The sequence below is a fragment of the Carcharhinus amblyrhynchos genome, chromosome 1, assembly GCF_965287045.1.
Source record: "Carcharhinus amblyrhynchos chromosome 1, sCarAmb.v2.hapA, whole genome shotgun sequence".
Lineage (NCBI taxonomy): Eukaryota > Metazoa > Chordata > Chondrichthyes > Carcharhiniformes > Carcharhinidae > Carcharhinus > Carcharhinus amblyrhynchos.
In genome coordinates this window covers 24909831-24921253 of record NC_137324.1, presented here as the reverse complement: position 1 = coordinate 24921253, position 11423 = coordinate 24909831, and the positions used below count along the sequence as shown (strand labels likewise).

The 11423-nt window shown below is 45.7% G+C and overlaps 1 pseudogene; it reads right to left on the bottom strand.

The window, feature by feature from the left end:
- Nucleotides 1-211: 211 nt before the first annotated feature.
- LOC145348681 (nuclear nucleic acid-binding protein C1D pseudogene) lies at nt 212-10510 on the bottom strand (annotated as a pseudogene).
- Between the last annotated feature and the right edge of the window lie 913 nt (nt 10511-11423).

The following is an 11423-nucleotide window of genomic DNA, read 5'->3' as shown; positions in this document are numbered from 1 at the left end:
GTTTTCTTTTCTTCTGTCTCCCGCTGCAAATTTTTTTTTGATTGTCTTTCTTGTGAATTTATTAGCGAACAAAATCTAAAAATTCATGTGCAACTTTTAAAAAAATAAAAAAGGATTACATTGTTAAACAGTACTGACACTTGGCGTGACAAAGAATGTTCTTGTCAAAGTTACTCCTCATTTATTCTTACAATACTGATTTTTTTTTCCCTCAGTGATGTGATGATTGGGATGGTGTTTTCGACTTTCCTTCTGGCTTTGCTTCCCACAGCGCACTTCGAACAATGCACAACACCACTCCCTTGTCTAGTCGCGATGCTTCCTGCTGATCCGTCAGCTCTTTCACTTTGTTCATGTATGTCCTTATCCGTTCCAATTCCTGTTTGACGCCATGTTCTTTGGGGTTGATTCCTTGTGTGATGAGGTATATCCAAAACATTGAATTTAGTGCATATGCAGAAGCTAAATCCAGCTTGGCTTGTTCAAGAGGGTCCAGCTTCTGGAGCAGCTCACTCCTGGGCACTGACATCAAGGCCCTCAACGTCCCATCGGCAGACTTCAGCGACTCCTCGAAGCCCACCAACAAATCGTGGATTTCTGTCAGATAATCTTCACTCAGAGAGTCAGGGGCCGCCCCACCTGTCTCCCGCTGCAAATGGACAGAGGGCAGGCGGCTGACTTGTACTGAGACTTCCAGTAGTGTTATTCTTTATCCAATTGAAGCCAATGATATCGCTCCTTCAGCTGTTGCTTATCTCCATTGCCTGCTGTAGGTTACAATCTGGCCTTTAATCAACAGCTTTCTGAATGGGTCTGATTGAAATCCATATCAATCTATATGAAGAGGAAACATGTTTGTCAATTTGCTTCTGAATTGATGCCAGTGACCAGGGACCCACATGCCGAGCGCTCCCAGCATGAGTGCAGCACTTGATCCAATACAGAAACAACTCTAGATCCATGGAGCCCTGGACTAATGAAGCGGTGGTGGGTGAAGCCCCCACCCCCCTGATTGCTACAGGTAAAATGTGCTACAGGTGAATGTGTGGAATTCAGTACAACAGAAAATAATTGAGGCCAAAACATTGGGTAATTTCAAAAAGGAATTAGGTATAGCTCTTGGGGCTAAAGGGATCAAGGGAGATGGGGAGAAGGGGGCATTGGATTTTGATATTGAACTTGATGATCAGCCATGATCATATTGAATGGCGGAGCGGGCTCAAAAGGCCCAATTGCCTACTCCTGCTTCTAGTTTCTATGTTTATCCGCGCCCACATGTTTAGCAGCCACGCCTTTGCATTTTGCACAGGACACCAGCAGGCCCAAAGAGATCTGCACCTGAAACAAAAGCAATGCTCGGAGGATGCCCTCCCCAAACATGAACGCCAAAAAAATAAATAAATGCCGGTGAGGTAAAAGTTCAGAAGGGCGTTCTTTGTAACAGTAAAGCGTTGTGCCATCGTGTCTGACTCAAAACTTCAGAGCAGTCACTTCCTCTCGGGATGATATTATCAGTTGTCAGATAGGACATACTGATTTCACTAAAACAGGCCCATGCCTCATCCTTCCTTAGATTGTGTACAGTAAGACAAACAGCAGCCCCTATCCATTTATACACAAAGATACCTGGGGGCATGATGTGTTTTTTTTAGATAAGTTATGCAATAACCGGCTGGTATAGCGATGAATTCCTGTTACATTGGGTCACCCTTTCTGTGGACAATGTTGACAATGTCTAAGGGTAGGCCTTGAATGTCTTTTTTGTTAAATTTCTTCAAAGGTTCCTCACTCCATTGATTTGTTTTTGTGAAAAAAAAGCTTTCAATCTATTTTTGCTGCATCTAACATAGATTACATTGTAGATTAGGTCATGTTGATGCTTGCTAGGCACAAATAAATTACCGGAGAAACTCTCTTCTTGAAAAATATTTCCAATTTTCTTTGATTTTTTTTTCCTCAGCTTTGTTGTTTCCTCTTCACCTGAAGGTGCTGACCTGTGCTTAGTGTTAAAAACCTCTGCAAATCATCACCCAAATGGCTATTCTCTGTGTGTGAGCTCAGTCAGTAAACGCATATTATTCACCACAGTTGTAGTCAGTTTTTGTTTAAACGAGTCTTCATTTGAATGGGCAGCACGGTAACACAGTGTTTCGCTCTGCTGCCTCACAGCGCCAAGGACCCGGGCTAAATTCCGGCCTTGGGTCACTGTTGTGTCTGTGTTGGTTTCCTCTGGGTGCTCCGGTTTCCTCCCATACTCCAAAGATGTTTAGGTTAGGTTGATTGGTCATACTAAATTGTCACTTAGTGTCATGGAGATTAGAAGGGTAAATATGTAGGGTTACAGGACCTGGGTGGGATTCTTGTTGGTGCAGGCTGGGTGGGTCAAATGGCCTCTTTCTGCACTATAGATTCTATGAATAACCTGTTAATTTTATTGATTTCAGCAATAAAGCCCAAATTTTGCAGTTTTCTCTTTTTTCATTGCTTACTTCTAATAACAGAAGAATTCCAGTTTCATAGCGTGACTGAAACTTGATCCCAATCAGGGGAGGCAGTGGCGCAGTGGTATTATCACTGGGTTAGTAATCCAGGGACCCAGTGCTGTGGGGTCCTGGGTTTGAATCCTGTCACGGTAGATGGCGAAATTCAAATCCAATAAAAAATTTGGAATTAAACATCTAATGATGACCATGAAAACCATTGTTGATTGTCGCAAAAACCCATCTGGTTTCACTGATGTCCTTTAGGGAAGGAAATCTGCCATCCTTACCTGGTCTGGTCTACACGTGACTCCAGATCCACAGCAATGTGGTTGACTCTCAACTGCCCTCAGGGATGGGCAATAAATTCTGGCCGAACCAGTGATGCCCCTGTCCCATGAATGAAAGAAAAATAAGTTATAATCCCAGCTGGAATCACAAGACAGGGATCAGGAGTGAAATCCCAGGTTTCTGTTTTCCTTCCCTCGCCTTCAGGATGCAGATACCAGTTGGAGTTGCTGGAGTGGATTCTGCTCGGTGTAGAATTCCTCACCTCCAGTTTCTCTACATTTGTTTCAATAAGGTGCATTTGGTGTCAACCCTGTTCTGCTTTCAACAAGTTTGTGGGTGATCTTCTAACTCAACTCCACTATCCTCGTATCCCTTAATTCTCTGGGCATCCAAAAATCTATTAACCACTGCCTTGGGCGTGTAAAATGACTGAGCATCCACAACTTCCTGAGTAGAGAATTTCAAAGGTTCAGTGAAGGAGCTTCTTGTCTGGTGTTTAACCTGGGCAAGTGTGAATCATATAAACCCTGCAGTGCAGAAGGAGGCCATTCAGCTCACCCAAGCCCTATTCCTGTAACTCCACATATTTACCCTGCTACTCCCTCTAACCTAAGCAGCCCAGCACACTAAGGGGCAATTTAGCACGGCCAATTAACCTAACCTGCACATCTTTGGATTGCAGGAGGAAACTGGAGCACCTGGAGGAAACCTATGTAAACACGGGAAGAACGTGCAATCTCCACACAGACAGTGACCCGAGCCGGGAACCAAACCCAGGCCCTTGGAGATTTGAGGCAGCAGTGCTAACCACCATGCCACTCCAAAGTGAATTGTTGCACTTTAGGAGATCAATTCTTAAGGGTAAGTACAGTTAATGGCAGGACCCTGAACAGCATAATGTGCAGAGGGATCTTGAGGTTCAAGTTCAAATCTCCCTGAAAGTGGTCGCGGAAGTAGATGGGATGGTAAAGAAGGTGTATGGCATGTTTGCCTTTATTGGTTGGGATATTGGGTATAAGAGTCAAGATGTCTTGTTGCAGCTTTATGAAACTTTGGTTTGACTGCACTCAGTGTACTGTGTTCAGTTTTAGTCACCACATTATAGGAAGGACGTGGAGGCTTTGAAGAGGGTGCAAAAGAAGTTTACCAGGGTGCTGCCTGGATTAGCGGATATGAGATATAAAGAGAGGCTGGACAAACTAAGATTGTTTTCTCTGGAGTGGCGGAGGCTGAAGGAAGGTCTGATAGAAGTTGATAAAATTATGGGAGGCATAGATAGGAGTAACAGTCAGAATCTTTTTCCCAGAGTTGAAAGGTCTAATACTAGAGGGAATGCATTTAAGATGAGAGGGGAAATGTTCAAAGGAGATGTGAAGGGCAAGTGTTTTACATAGAGTGGCAGATGCCTGGAACATACTACCAGGGGTGCTGGTGTAGACAGATACAGTTGGGCGTATGAGGGGTTTTTAGATAAGCACATGAAGGTGCAAGAAATAGAGGGATATGGAGCAAGAGCAATCAAGCCTCCTTCTGCGCCATGACAATTCTGTGATCCTGTGCTATGTTAAAGGTGCTAGATAAATGAAAGCTGTTGTTTTTTGGATAACTCAATATGACACCGCGATTGTTTTAAATTACCTTGGAGAAAAATTATTCTCCTTTGGCAGAGTTATACATAACACATGCCCTCTAAAGAGACATTCTTTGCGCTTTATCCTTGTCAGAAATATCAGTGCCATGTATCTGTCAGCACATGGGAGACACACATTCTTCCCAGTCCCATGTTAAATGATGCAGTCTAGCAAAGTAAAAATCATGGCTGGAATTCTCCCAAAAGAATTGTAAGTGTTGAATTCATGTGAAAACTGGAGTAATTCACACTGGTTTGTTCAGTGGATGTTCAGAGAAGAATCTCCCACACTCGGCACTGCAAAGGCCAGCAGTGTGAATATCATTAAATTTTAATGAGTGGGGCCTATCCCCACTGGAGAGGCTGAAATCAGCGTGCTGAGCGGGCGACAGCGCATGTGCCAATCTGTCAGTGCTGAGATCTGAGCAGCGGCCCTGCACTAACAACCTCTCGATGACTGTCCAGCTCGATATCTGGCCAGACCCCAAACCCTGCAACGCTGGCCCTCTAACCACCCCCCCAGAGCCCGATTGCTGGCTCCCCGACTATTCCTGAGCCCACCCCGACCACCCCTTCTCCCGGCCTGCCCTGCTCTCCGGACCGATCCCCCTCCATGATCCCCCCTGCAGGGAGTTTCTCCCCCACAGTCAAGTCTCCCCTCCCCCACTCCCCCAGAGTGCTGATGCCTCCTCAGTGCCGACCCCACCCCCCCACCCTCAAGCAGGCTGATTCAGTTGTTTCCCCCCACCCCAGCTTACCCCGCCTCCTCCAGCCCCGCCCGATCGCTGGCCTCCCTCTTTCCTCCATCGATCCTGACTGCAGAGTAGCAGTGGGACCCCCTCCCCCCACAATCCCCACTGATCGTCCCCTCGGCCCCGCTTGTACTCGTTAGAGTTTAGAAGAATGAGGGGAGATCTCATTGAGACGTATAAGATGATGAATGGGATGGATAGGATAGAGGTGGAGAGACTCTTCCCACTCAGAAAGGACAGTAGGACTAGGGGGCACAGCCTCAAGATAAAGGGGAGTGGTTTAGAACGGAGTTGAGGAGGAACTTCTTCACTCAAAGGGTGGTGAATCTCTGGAATTCTCTGCCCGTTGAAGTGGTGGAGGCTGCCTCGCTAAATATTTTTAAGACGCGGGTTGATGGGTTTTTGATAAGAGAGGGGATTAAGGGTTATGGGGAGAGGGCGGGAAAGTGGAACTGAGCCACGACGGATCAGCCACGATCTTATTGAATGGCGGGGCAGGCTCGAAGGGCTAGATGGCCTACTCCTGCTCCTATTTCTTATGTTCTTATGTTCTTATTCAGCCTCTCCTCATAGCTCAACCCCCTCAACTCCGGTATCAGCCTAGTAAACCTCCTCTGCACTCCCTCCAAGGCCAAAATATCTTTGCGCAGGTGCGGCGCCCAAAACTGCACACAGTACTCCAGCTGCGGCCTCACCAATGCCCTATACAGCTGCAGCAAGACCTCCCTACTTTTATATTCAATCCCCTTCGCTATGAAGCCAGCATCCCATTCGCCTTCCTGACCACCTGCTGCACCTGCAAGCTGGGTTTTTGCGACTCATGCACAAGGACCCCGAGGTCCCTCTGCACCGTCGCCTGCTGCAGTTTTTCGCCACGTAAGTAATGTCCTTCCTACCATTCTTCCTACCAAAGTGGACCACCTTACACTTGCCAACATTAAATTCCATTTGCCATTTCCTGGCCCATTCGCCCAGCCTATCTAGATCCTTCTGCAGACTCTCCACACCCTCCGCACAATTTGCCGTTCCCCCTATCTTGGTGTCATCAGCAAATTTCGACACCCTACACTCGGTTCCCTCCTCCAGATCATCTATGTAAATGGTAAAAAGCTGAGGCCCCAGCACCGACCCCTGGGGCACTCCACTAGTCACCATCCGCCAATCTGAGTAGCACCCGTTGACCCCCACTCTCTGCCTCCTATTTGACAACCAATCCTCTATCCACGCTAACACCCTACCCCCAACTCCATGTCCCTCGACCTTCTGCAATAACCTCTTGTGAGGTACTTTGTCAAACGCCTTCTGAAAATCTAGAAAGACCACATCCACCGGCTCTCCTCTATCCACCGCCCTAGACACATCCTCATAGAACTCCAGTAAATTTGTCAGACACGACTTCCCTTTAATGAAACCGTGCTGCGTCTGCTCTATCAGGCAATTCCCTTCAAGATGTCTCGCAATTTCCTCCTTAATGACGGATTCTAACATTTTACCCACCACAGACGTTAAACTAACCGGCCTATAATTCCCCGCCTTTTGCCTGGCACCCTTCTTAAACAACGGCGTAACATTAGCCGTTTTCCAATCATCCGGCACTTCCCCGGAATCCAGCGACGTCTGGAAAATAACCACCAAGGCATCCACTATCACCTCTGCCATTTCTTTCAGAACCCTCGGATGCATTCCATCCGGTCCTGATGAAATTTTTCAAAGCCGTCTGGGTCTTTTGACTAAGATGAAGCTCAGATCAAGCCCGGGAGGGGGTGTAGTGCCTCACCCTGTCAGCTTGGATCTGGTTTGATCAAGCCCAAGATGGGAAGTATATGCTGTCTTGTCAGGTTGGATCTGGTTTGTCCCTCACGTGGAGACAGTGATTAGATTTAATTGGCTTTTTTGATTCGGAATAAAGCACCAAAAGGTACAAAAAAATCTCCATCTGCTTATCTGGCAGGGGTGAAAGTATGATCATTTAGGTAGTGTACCCAGGCTAGGGAGTGAGTCAATGATCCTGTAGGTGTATATCCAGGCTAGGGGAGAGTCAATCATCCTGTAGGTGTATACCCAGGCTAGGGAGTGAGTCAATGATCCTGTAGGTGTATATCCAGGCTAGGGGGAGAGTCAATCATCCTGTAGGTGTATACCCAGGCTAGGGAGTGAGTCAATGATCCTGTAGGTGTATATCCAGGCTAGGGGGAGAGTCAATCATCCTGTAGGTGTATACCCAGGCTAGGGAGAGAGTCAATGATCTTGTAGGTGTATACCCAGGCTAGGGGAGAGTCAATGATCTTGTAGGTGTATACCCAGGCTAGGGGAGAGTCAATGATCTTGTAGGTGTATACCCAGGCTAGGGAGAGAGTCAATGATCTTGTAGGTGTATACCCAGGCTAGGGAGAGAGTCAATGATCCTGTAGGTGTATACCCAGGTTAGGGGAGAGTCAATGATCATGTAGGTGGTACACCAATGCTAGGGGAGAATCAGTGGTACAGCCAGTCTAGGGGAGAGTTAATGATGAGGATAGCTGATAAGGTTTAACTGAGTCATCGCCTGGTGCAATTTTCCAAAACCATCTCAGCCAAAGATATGCGGGTTAGGTTGATTGGCCATGCTAAATTGACTCTAGTATCAGGGGGATTATCAGGTTAATATGTGGGGGTTATGGAGATAGGGCTTGGGTGGAATTGTGGTCGGTGCAGACTCGATGGGCCGAATGGCCTCCTGCACTGTAGAGATTCTATGAAGGTGAAGCGTCAGATCAAGCCTAAGATGGGATGTAATGTCATATCTTGTCAGCTTGGAACTTCTTTGTCTCTCTCTCGTGGAGACCTTGAATTGGATTCAATTGGAATTTAGTTTGAATATTTTTTTCAGTCTCTATTTGTCTCTTGGTCTTTTGGCTGAGATCAAGTGTTGGATCAAGTCCAAGATGGGGTGCAATGCTTCTTCTTGTCAGCTTGGATCTTGTTTGTCTGTCTTGTAGGGACCATGAATTGGATTCAAATGGAATTTGGTTTTGGGAGCAAGCAAGGAATGGATTGGAGTCAGCCTGCCCAACTCGGAGCATTGGCTTTGTAATTTTAAGAATGGAGTAAAAATTAAAAGAAATAGACAGCTCTATTCAGTCCACAAGTGTGGCCCTAAGTTCCCAGTCAGCATGTCATTTTAATTCTCTACCTTGCTCCCACTCTGGAATGCTCATCTCCTTCAGTATTCCGGTGGTACAAGCTTGAGGAACTTTTGATCAGGTACTTCATAGTCTTCTGGGCTCAGTATTGAATTCACGAACCCAGAGCTGTAATCGTGACTCCTATTTTGCTGGTTTTGGTTTTACTGCCTTGTCTGCCACTTTTGGACTCTCAACACTGGTGCACTGAGCTCAGAGGGTTGTCCTGATCCACTTTAACCACAGGCCTCAAGCCTTTTGGGTGGAACCTGTCTACACAGACCTGCTGGTCACCCACAGGAGGAAGCCAGCTCTGGTGGAGAGCAGAAACAAAGACAGGCGAGATCCCAGCTGATCCCCAAAGAGAGAAGATGTGGCTGGGATCTGGTCAAATAACTTCATCTCTTCCTGTGCAGGGTGTAGCAGAGACAGCTGGTTTTTGACAGTCTTTCAAGCCTGCAGGGGGAACATCAACTGATCAGTCCATGGGGAAAGAGAAATATGTGTTGCCAGATCATTCAGGCCTACAATGACCCATTGATATACTAATGAACACACATAAGAATATTACAAACAGGAATAGTTCATTCGACCCCTTGAGCCTGCTCCACCATTCATCGGGTGGCACAGTGGCACAGTGGTTAGCACTGCTGCCTCACAGCATCGGGGGGGGGGGGGTCTTTCGGATTCACAGCGTCAGGGACCTGGGTTCAATTCCTGTCTTGGGTCACTGTTGGTGTGGAGTTTGCACCTTCTCCCTGTGTCTGCATGGATTTCTCCAGGTGCTTCAGTTTCCTCCCACACGCCAAAGATGTGCCCAAAGATGTGCAGGTTAGGTAAGTTTACCCTATTGTTAGGGATTAGCAGGGTAAATATGGGGGGGTTATGGGAATAGGACGTGGGTGGGATTGTGGTTGGTGCAGACTCGATGGACCAAAAGGCCTCCTTCTGCACTGTAGGGATTCTATGACTTAAACATTTACTGATTTCATTTACCCAGCTTTGCTCTATATCCCTTGACTACAATTAACTGCCACAGTCTTCAAATCCCCAAATGACCGCAGCGTTTTCAGGGGGAGAATTCCAGATTTCTGCCATCCTTTTTGTACTGCCATATTTTGTCCCTAAATTTCTCAACTCTAAGGACAACGTTGTTTTGTTCTGGATTCCCTTACCAGGTGAAACCATTTCTCCACAGTTACCATATCAAATCCTTTTAACAGTTTAAACTCTCAGATCAAATCATCTCTCAAGGGACAGCGCTGGATCAAAGGAATAGGCTTAGAACATTATCAAAAAGATTGGAAACCTAAGGAAAGGAGGCATAAGAAATAGTTAAGAAATGATAAAAGGGAAAATTGTGCTAGCAATAGAATATAAATATTTTTAAAGTTTCTATAAGTTCCTACATTAACACTGCAATGAAGTTACTGTGAAAAATCCCCGAGTCACCATGTTCTAGTTACCTAGCTGGTAACTATGAAAGCTAATTGAATGTTATTATTTATTGTGAAGGGAATTAAATACAAATGTGGGGAGGTTATGCTTTAGTTATGCAGGGCATTGTGATATCTCAACTAGAGTACTGTGTTCAGTACTGGTCTTTTTATTTAAAGAAGGATGTAAATGCATTGGAAACAGTTTAGAGAAGGTTTAATAAAGGAATACCAGGAATGGGTGGGTTGTCTTATGATTTAAGGTTGGATAGGCCAGGTTTGTATCTGTTGGAGTTTAGGAGAGTAGGAGGTGATTTAACCAAACCCTTTAAGATCCTGAGGGGTCTTGACAGATTGGATGTGGAGAGGATGTTCCTTCTCACAGGAGAATGTAGAGCTAGAGGTCACTGTTTAAAGATAAGTGGTCATTTATTTAAGACAGAGATGAGGAGACTCTTTATCTTTCAGAGGGCGTTGAGTCTTTGAAACTTTTGTTCTGGAAAAGCAATGGAAGAAAAGCCTGAATATTTTTAAGACAGAGCTGGATAGATTCTTGATAAGCAAGGGGGTGAAGGGTTATTGGGGGTTGGTGGGAATATGGAGTTATAGCTGCAATCAGATTAGCCATGATCGTATTGAACGGCAGAGCAGGTTTGAGGGGCCAAATGGCCTATTTCCTGTTCCTAATTTGCATGGTCACCTGTTCAGAGTAGGTATATTCCACATTCCTGAAGAGATCTGGCTTGGAAGACCGAAACATGGCGTTCCAATGCTATGCCAGAACATAGGAATCAAGTGGCAATCCTATGGTGATTTCATTCCTCGGAGAATTCAGGTCATGGAATTATAGGCCAGTTAACCTCACGTCAGTAGTAGGCAAAAATACTGGAATCTGTTGTTCGCATTGCGATTACAGAAAACTTAGAAAATTAAACAGAAGTCAACATGAAGAGAAATCATGTTAAAGTTTTATGAGGGTGTAGCTGGTTAGATTAATCAAGGACAATGGGGGGATTTAGTGTACATGTATTTGCAAAAAGCATTTGATAAAAAATATTACAGCTCATGGGATTGGGGGTAATGTGGACACTAGGCTGCAGGTAGAGCTTGGCATGGGAGTGCTGAAGGAGTGGGTGGAAGGGCAGGGTTTGGCTTGAAGGGCATGAGGGGACATGGGGATGGGTGCAAGGACAGGACTTTGTATGGGGGGATGGTGCATGAGCGGGATCTTTTGAACTAACCTTTTAAAAATTCCCCTCATGCACTTTGGAGTTTGTGGCTCCTCTAAGGGCTTATCTAGGAGTGAGATGAGGAAAAAATCCTTTCACTCAAATGGCGTTGAATGTTTGAATGTCTCAATATCAGAGATCTTGGGAATTGAATATATTCAAGATGCTTGATAGATATTTGGGTACCAAGGGAATTAATGGGTGTGGGAAAGGAGATGGTAGATTCATTGCAGTGTGAATGTAAGCTTGTGAGTAATAAAGAAATTTTAACTTTAGTGTGGTAAGGTGGAGTTGAGGTAGAAGATAAGAACATAAGAACATAAGAAATAGGAGCAGGAGTAGGCCATCTAGCCCTTCGAGCCTGCCCCGCCATTCAATAAGATCATGGCTGATCTGTCGTGGCTCAGTTCCACTTTCCCGCCCTCTCCCCATAACCCTTAATCC